The sequence below is a fragment of the Callorhinus ursinus genome, unplaced genomic scaffold (genome assembly GCF_003265705.2).
Source record: "Callorhinus ursinus isolate GAN/ISIS: 27379988/994484 unplaced genomic scaffold, GSC_fseal_2.0 scaffold16, whole genome shotgun sequence".
NCBI lineage: Eukaryota > Metazoa > Chordata > Mammalia > Carnivora > Otariidae > Callorhinus > Callorhinus ursinus.
In genome coordinates, this window is record NW_027397078.1 from 38,899,790 (window position 1) to 38,909,415 (window position 9,626).

General features: G+C 43.8%; 1 pseudogene; it reads left to right on the forward strand.

Moving 5' to 3' along the window:
* The first annotated feature begins 429 nt into the window (after positions 1-429).
* Positions 430-5,890, forward strand: LOC141374328 (importin subunit alpha-1-like; annotated as a pseudogene).
* Positions 5,891-9,626: the final 3,736 nt, after the last annotated feature.

The following is a 9,626-nucleotide window of genomic DNA, read 5'->3' on the forward strand; positions in this document are numbered from 1 at the left end:
TGCACAAACATCTGTGCTGCAGGGGAGAGGAATGGGGTGTGTGTTGCTGAAACATCTGTGGTGCAGGGGAGAGGGACGGGGCGTGCGTTGCAGAAATATTTCTGGTGCAGGGGAGAGGGATGGGGTGTGCGGTGCAGAAACATCTGTGGTGCAGAGGAGAGGCATGGGTGTGTGTTGGAGAAACATCTATGGTACAGACAGAGGGATGGAGTGTGCATTGCAGAAACATCTGTGGTGCAGGGGAGAGGGGCGGGGTGTGCGTTGCAGGAACATGTGGTGCAGGCGGGAGGGACGGAGTGTGTGGCTGTCAGGTGCCAACACTCATCTCTTCAATGATCAGAATGGCAGCCATCACCTCGTTCAGCACTTGATGGGACAATGAACAGAACCCTAGGTCAGCCTGCGACGCAGAGTGTGTGTTTGCAGGGAATGCCGGACCCCCCCGGGGCAGCAAGAGTCCTGCCCCCTGAGGGCTGTAGGGCCCAAGAGCAGCAGAAATCTGAGCAGGACAAGGTGAGAACTGGCGTGTTCTTGCGGGGACTTCCGTGAGGTGCTGAAGCTGCTCACCCCAAGGTCGCCAGCCGTCTGAAGGCGGTGCTGTACCGCTGCAGGACCCCCCAGGGGGTGTGGGCGTCCGTCTTCACCCACAGGAAAACAAGGAAAAGGCTGATGGCCTGTGAAGGGATTCACTTCACGGAGTTTGTGACACACAGCACCATCCGATGCGGAGAAGACAAGTACAGACCAACAAGCCAGAGGGAAAACCTAAAGCGCTGCCTCAAAAAGAGGCAGTGTAGGAAAGAATGGATTTAGTGAGAAACCGGCATCACGTAAGCAATGATACAAACAGATCACGACCCACTAAAGAAAACAGGAATCTGAGTGCATGTTAAGATAAACGAGGAAGCGGAGACAGGAGAACACTCTTGCTTCCGGTACGAAGTCGGCTGAGCTCCGCAGAAGGAACGGTACGGTCAGCATGGGGCTGCATGAGGAAACCGGGCGCTGCAGGTCTCACGAGGAACAGAACACTGGCACAGCGTCAACGTACCTCTGCCCAAAACACCAGTGACCGTGGAGAAACCGGCCGGACTCCTCCTTCACCGAGCGAGCAGGCCTGAACATCTCAAGCCATGACACAAACCGACCGGCAGAGAAGACGCAAGAAGAACAGAGTCACCTCTGTGACAGTCCTGTGAACACACACGACGCAAACACAGTCACAAGGAAACACGAGACAAACTCCACGCGGGGCCCGCGACCCAAATAACGGGCACATAACCTCCCAAACCAGCCGGGTCCAGAACGTTCGAGAAAAGGCTGAAGGACTGCTTCAGAGTGAAAGAGTCCAAAAGCACAGGCACACTAAAGGCTTTGTGTCATTCTGCACAGAATCCTCTTGCCATAAAGACCATTAGGACCCCTGACAAAGCTGAATGGGTTCTGTGGCTCGTATGTGTAGAAAACACGTATTGCGTTAGTACTTGGGTTCAAATGGCTTAGGAAAAAATAAAAGTTGCCGGAATATTACGCAACCATGCTTAAGTTTAGGATGATTTCAAAATAAAAATCAACAAGTATTATATGTGCATTAAATTTCTTTCAAAAGGGAAATAGGAAGGGGTACCTGGCTGCCTCAGCTGGAAGAGCATGTGACTTGCGATCTCTGGTCATGAGTTTGTGCCCCACGATGGGTGTGGAGGTTACTAAAAAATAAATAAATACCACACCGTCTTTGGGGTGATCCGTGGTGGACGTTTTGAGGGCAGCTGTCCTGCGGCTTGTGCGCCCCGGACCGCCTCCTGTGGAAGCCTGAGCCGGCTGTGTAGGCCCAGGGCTGGCTGTGACACAGCGTCGGAAAAGAACATCACCGAACGAAAGATAACAAATTCTTTCTCCCTTTGTCTCATAACCACGTCCACCAACGAGAATGCTAATTCACCAGCTGCTCGCCTTAACAGATTCAAGAACAAGGGGAAAGACAGTACAGAAATGAGGCGGCGCCGAATAGAAGTTCATGTGGAGCTAAGGAAAGCTAAGAAGGATTGACCAGATGCTGAAAAGGAGAAACGTAAGCTCGTTTCCCGATGATGCTACCTCTCCACACTACAGGAAAACCGCAACAACCAGGGCACTGTAAATTGGTCTGTTGATGACACTGTCAAAGGCATAAACAGCAACAATTTGGAAAGCCAGCTCCAGGCTACTCAAGCTGCTAGGAAACTGCTTTCTAGGGAAAAACAGCCCCCCATAGACAACATAATCCGGGCTGGTTTGATTCCAAAATCTGTGTCCTTCTTGGGCAGAACGGATTGTAGTCCCATTCAGTTTGAATCTGCTTGGCCTCTCACTAACATTGCTTCTGGGACGTCAGCGCAGACCAAGGCTGCGGTAGCATTCATCTCTCTGTTGGCACCTTCCCATGCCCACATCAGTGAACGAGCTGTATGGGCTCTAGGAAACATTGCAGGTGATGGTTCAGTTTTTCGAGACTTGGTTATCAAGTATGGTGCAGTTGACCCACTACTGGCTCTCCTTGCAGTTCCTGAGATGTCATCTTTAGCATGTGGTTACTTACGCCACCTTACGTGGACACGTTCAAACCTCTGTCGCAGCGAGAATCCTGCACCCCCATTAGATGCTGTTGAGCAGATTCTTCCTACCTTAGTTCGTCTCCTGCATCATGATGATCCAGAAGTACTGGCAGATACCTGCTGGGCCATTTCCTACCTTACTGATGGTCCAAATGAACGGATGGAAATGGTTGTGAAAACAGGAGTTGTGCCCCAGCTTGTGAAGCTTCTAGGAGCTACTGAATTGCCCATTGTGACGCCGGCACTAAGAGCCATAGGAAATGCCGTTACTGGGACAGATGAACAGACTCGGGTTGTAATAGATGCGGGAGCACTTGCTGTTTTTCCCAGCCTCCTAACGAACCCCGAAACTAATATTCAGAAGGAAGCTACGTGGACAGTGTCAAACATTACAGCTGGTCGCCAGGACCCGATAAAATACAGCAAGTTGTGAATCATGGATGAGTCCCATTCCTCGCTGGTGTGCTCTCTAAGGCAGACTTGAAGACACAAAAGGAAGCTGTCTGGGCTGTGACCAACTCTACAAGCGGTGGGACAGCTGAACAGATTGTATACCTCGTTCCTTGTGGCGTAAGAGAACCACTGATGAGACGCCAAAATTATTCTGGTTATTCTGGATGCCATTTCAAACATCTTTCAGGCTGCTGAGAAACTCGGTGAAACTGAGAAACTCAGTATCATGACTGAAGAATGTGGAGGTTTGGACAAAAGTTGAAGCTCTACAAAAGCATGAAAACGGGTCTGTGTACAAAGCTTCATTAAACTTGACTGAGAAGGATTTCTCTGTAGAGGAAGAGGAAGATCAGAATGTTGTGCCAGAAACGACCTCTGAAGGCTGTACGTTCCAAGTTCAGGATGGCACTCCCGGGACTTCTAACTTTCAGATCGTACAGCTGAGGCAGGAAGTTGTTTGTTGTGTACTCTGTTTGGTAGAAGTCTGTCTTACTGTTTCTCTACTAAGAACTCTTTTTAAATGTGTTTTGTTATTGTAGCACTTTTTACAACAAAACTCTACTTGACCCGTTCCAAACTGCACAACCTGTATGAAGCTCCTCCTCAGTGGGTTTCTTATTTCTATGTAGAATCTCCTCTCTTGCAGTGTCCTGTAAATAAAGATTAAATTCCACTCTTTTCTTTAAAATAAATAAATAAATAAACCTTGCAAAGGAAATTAGAAAACCTTTACTTCCGCAGAACAAAAATACTTATTATTCAGAGACACTGGATGTGTTAAAGAGTATGAATAAGGAAATACTGTCTTGGAGAAAAAGGACCCTTCATTTTTTACTTTAATTTTTAAAAAGCCAAGAACAGACCGCTATATTGCAGGTGCAATTATCTTCTTTAAAAATATTTTTCAGAGCTAGATTAAAGTTAAATCACATGGTATTTGTCTTTCTCTGACTTATTTTGCTTAGCATAATACTCTCTAGTTCCATCCATGTCATTGCGAATGGCAAGATTTCATTCCTTTTTATGGCTAATATTCCACTGTATATATTGGATACTAACCCTTCATTGGACATATCATTTGCAAATATCTTCTCCCATTCTGTAGGCTGCCTTTTAGTTCTATCGCTTGTTTCCTTTGCTGTGCAGAGCTTTTTATTTTTAGAAAATCCCAACAGTTTATTTTTGCTTTTATTTCCCTCACCTCAGGAGACATATCTAGGCATACCTAAACAAAGGTTGTTACAGCTGATGTCAGAGAGATTAGTGTCTGTTCTCTCTTCTATGGTTTCAGGTCTCACATTTAGGTCTTTAATCCATTTTGAGTTTATGTTTGTACATGGTGAAAGAAAGTGGTCCAGTTTCATTCTTCTGTATGTGGCTGTCCGGTTTTCCCAACACTGTCTGTTGAAGAGACTGTCTTTTTCCCATTGTTTATTCGTTCCTCCTGAGCTGATTTTTTAAATCGATGTGTGTATCTGAAACACATACTATTCAAATCCAAGTAGTTTAACATTAATGATTGCTGCACACCTTGGCTTGACCACAAAAACCCGAGGCACATTAACTCTGAGGGCTTACTCAGGCGGAATTCAAACAGGCCAGAGGGCTATCTTGCAGCAACACCAGCAAGGATTTTTCACCAAGCAGTAAAAGTTATGTTGGCGTGACTGGTCTATCCATAGCTTCTATATCTTGTTCTGATATAATACACCAAGTCTCCCACGCTAAGGGATTAAGTGACCAGCCCTGGTATGAGGAGGACATTAATCCAGCTCGGTGGTTCTCCATCAGTGCTGACTTTGTCGCCCAGGGGACATGAGGCAATGTCTGGAGACAGGTAAGGTCGTCACAACGGGGGGCTGGGTGCTACAGGCATCTAGTGGGTAGAGGCCAGGGATGCTGCTCAGCATCCTACAATGCACAGGACAGTTCCACAGCAAAGAGTTATCCAGCTCTCAATGTCAATCATGCAGAAGCTAAGAACCACTGATCTAGCTTCTTGTGCAAACCACCCCCCTGGAAGGAAGGACCTTAGTGAGGTTTGGTTCCACTGGGATATACCCACAAAGTGACTCTATCAGAAGTAGATTTAAGGGGCACCTGGGAGGCTCAGTTGGTTAAGCATCTGCCTTCGGCTCAGGTCATGATCCCGGGGTCCTGGGATAGAGCCCCCACATCGGGCTCCCTGCTCGGCGGGAAGCCTGCTTCTCCCTCTCCCTCTGCCTGCTGCTCTGCCTACTTGTGCTCTCTTTCTCTGTCAAATAAATAAATAAAATCTTTAAAAAAAAAAAAAAAAAGAAGTAGATTTAAAAGTGACCCAAAGAGGGAGAGGAAATGATTTTGTAGAATCAGAATACTGCAGAGGATTTCTAAAAGGGTATTATTTGGGGTAATACTTTCAAAAATCACATTTTTATCATCACTGAAAATTAATTTTCTAGGGTGCTCACAGTAATCAGCAATGTGATTTGGGGGCTTTGAGTGCAAAAGAGGCCAGATCCACACAACCTTCAATGTACCAACAGAGCGATGCAGGCTGCATGGGAGGTAAAACACAATTTTTCAAGTTGTTAAAATTTCACAAGTTTCATGAAGTCCTGAGGAGCAGCTACTCTGGAGGGAGAAGCAGAGAGAAAAATCTGAAAAGACGACGCAGTGTGATTAGGCAGGAGGCGCTGATGGGCATTTTCCAAAGGGCTGTGGAGGTGTACCGTGTGAGAGCAAATCGCAAGGACGAGACGCTGCTGCGCTCCCATCTGCAGGCCAACGAAGATTTCTGGGTACATCATACTTTCTCGGTTGCTGACACTACTACAAGGTGGTTCCTGTTTGACAGTTTTTAAGAAAAGCAGATGTGCTGCAAATCCTGATTTAGGTTTGGGCAAGAACTAAAATGAATTCATTATTTGTCAATAAACAGAATTTTGTTATAATGCATTAATTTTCCCACTTTCAGTAGATCCCAGCTCTGTTTACTTGATCCAAAATAATGAATTCTGCTGCCTTTATTTGATTTCTGTCTTAAACTGTGTATGAAATAAGAGGCTGTTAATGCCTAGCTACTTTTAAAATTCACTTATTTCCTGTAATCGTATCATCTCTGCATTAAATGTCATAACCCGCACATCAAAATTCAAGTCTCCAACTTGGAGATATTGTTCCCTGAAACAAATTAGATCTCAGATGTTCAAATGAATGATTTATTGTATTTGAGACCATGGAGAACCACAGGGGTTAAACCCAGCCAAGGATCTTAGGGGGAAGAACCACACTTAAACTACAGACACTGGCATATAAAAATTCCAAACCTGAAGACCCAGTGCAGGTTCAAGGACCAGAGACACAAGACCTGGTTGAGAAGAGGGCGGAGGAAATGAAGGGGTGGAGAGGAAGAACCACCCAGGGAAACGGGACTTGAGCAACACTGCACATCTGGGGGCGCCTGGCTGGCTCAGTCAGGAGAGCACGCAGACTCCGGATCTCAGGGTCGTTGAGTTGGGAGTCCCGTGTCCGGTGTAGAGATGACTTAAGGAAATAAAACTTAACTACATATCTGGGATTCACTTGAATGGGAAAGAACTTGCAAGACATGTGCAGAAGGTGGATGGCCAGAGGGAAGGTCCAACCAGGACTACACCTCACTGTGTGTTATCTGTGTTTGGTAAAGCGTCCACACTCATTCATCCACTTACCACTCCCTTCATAGTTATTTATTGAAGCAACCTACGGCAGCGTTCTCACAAACGACAACAGCTGGGTTTAATCCCCGATACAGCTTTTTCCTACTTCGTACACCCTGACAGCAGTGACTATTCACTGATCGCTTCCGAGTGCTGGGGTCTGTGCTAATAACCACACGATGCAGCTATCACTGCGACTTATTCACAGACATAGAAACGAGGCTGAGAAAGAGATGCACCCAAAGTCACAGAGCCATTAGAGAATGCAGCCAGGCCTGCAGATGTGATCCTTGCAATTTCTAACTTCCCACTGAAATACTTTTCAGAAAAAGAAAGACTCACATGACCGCTGAAAGTGATGTGACCACTCTGTTCTGAAAACCGGCGAGAAGAATCACCACTCACAAGGAGAATGATGGACGTAAGAAAGAAAAAACGGTAAGTAGTTACACCTAAAGCCAACTCAAGCTTTGTGGCTACCATGGGTAAACTAACAATCTGGTCTATTTTCAAAATATATACTCTAAATATATCTGTGCACTATTTTTAAATGGAGTACAAAAATATGTTTAACACAAATAACGATAAGCATATTATTGTGTGTTACATATAATAAATATATTTCATGCATGCAACATAACATTCCATCGTACGTGGTAGAGTCATATGAGGCTAAGTTAACCATTCATCCTCATTAAGGTTGAGTTTAGCCTCTATATATGCAGTTTATCACACTGTAGCATGAATTATTAACCTCCAGAATTCACATGATTAAAACAGACTGTTTCAGTAAACTATCAACTGCCTCAGAGTCTGATGGTCAGCCAGAAGTGTCTCTGTTTGATAGAAATGTTTCCTTTTTCATGGTGTCTCCAGTTGAAGACATTATATCTGCTTCATGAAGGCAACCAACTAATTCCTGCGCCCCCGTCACTTAAGAAGTCATATGTAAAAACAGAAATTAACTAATTTAGTCCAATGGTGTTTTTTGCTTAGAGGCTGGTATGCTGGAGAGTTAGCTGGCTAGTCTTAATTCAATTCTGGGCATGCCGGTATATGAGTCATAAATCAAAGTACCCTGCTGACCCTCGGTATTATCCATAGTTCACAGAGTCAACTTCACTTACACAGCCATGAAAAAAAAAAAAATCTCAAGAATGTGATGAACATGTAGAAAGAATTACAAATTGTAACAAAAAATTACTGGGAAAAATATATGCTTGAAAATACCCATGCAATTTTTTTTTCAAGATTTCATTTTTTTACGTAATCTCTGCACCCAACATGGGGCTCCAACTCACAACCCTGAGATCAAGGGTCGCATGCTCTACTGACTAAGCCAGCCAGGGGCCCCAATACCCATGACATTTTTAACATTTATAATCTTTTGTTAGGACTTTAGTTAATACAATGTTCCTGAGTTGGGACTGGCAGTATATGTTAAAACATAACTCCATGGGGGGCAGTGGCTTATAACCCAGGACTACTCTAATCAAGAGAGAAATAAAGAGCAATAACACTGGTTCAATATTCATAAATCAATCAACGTGAAACATCAATAAGAGAAAGGATAAGAACTATATGATCATTTCAATAGACACAGAGAAAGCACTTGACAACGTACAACATCCATTCATGATAAAAACCGTCAACAAAGTAGGTTTAGAGGGAACATACCTCAACATAAAAGTCATCTATGAAAAACCCACAGTTCACATCATCCTAAATGGGGAAAAACTAAGAGATTTTCCTCTACAGTCAGGAACAAGAAAGGGATGGCCACTCTCACCACTGTTGTTCAACATAGTAGTGGAGGTCTTAGCCTCAGGAATCAGACGAAATAAAGAAATAAAAGGGATCCAAATCGGCAAGGAAGAAGTCAAGCTTTCACTATTTGCAGACGTCATGATAGTCTGTGCAGAAAACCGGAAAGACTCCACCAAAATAAATTGCTAGAACTCATATGGGAATTCAGTAAAATCGCATCTATACACCAATAATGAAGCAGCAGGAAGAGAAATTAAGAAAATAATCCCATTTACAACTACATCCAAAATAAGAAGATACCCAGGAATCATCCTAACCAAAGAGGTGAAAGACCTGTCTTCTGAAAACTATAAAACACTGATGAAAGAAACTGAAGGAATGGAAAGACATTCCATGCTCATGGATTGGAAGAACAAATACTGTTAAAATGTCTATGCTACCTAGAGGAATCTACACATTTAATGCAATCCCTATCAAAATACCACCGGCATTTTTCACAGAGCTAGAACAAACAATTCTAAAATTTGTATGGAGCTATTAAAGGCCCCGAATAGCCAAAGCAATCTTGAAAAAGAAAAACAAAGCTGGCGGCATCACAAGTCTGGACTTCAAGTTCTATTACAAAGCAGCAGTAATCAAAACAGTATGGTGCTGGCACAAAAACAGACACATAGATCAATAGAACAGAACACCCAGAAATGAACCCATAATTTATGGTCAACTGATCTTCAACAAAACAGGAAAGCAGATCCAATGGGAAAAAAGACAGTCTCTTCAACAGAGGGTGTTGGGGAAACTGAACAGCAACAAGCAGAATGAAACTGGACCACTTTTTTACACCACACACAGAAATAAATTCAAAACAGATTAAGGATCTAAATATGAGACCTGAAACCATAAAAATCCTACAAGAGAGCACAGGCAGTAACCTCTTTGACATTGTCTGTAGCAACATTTTTCTAGATAGGTCTTCTGAGGCAAGGGAAACAAAAGCAAAAATAAACTACTGGAACTCCAAATAAAAATTTTCTGCACAGTGAAGGAAACCATCAAAAAACTAAAAGGTAACCTATTTATCACACTGTAGCATGATATGAGAAGATATTTGCAAATGACATGCCCAGTATATAGA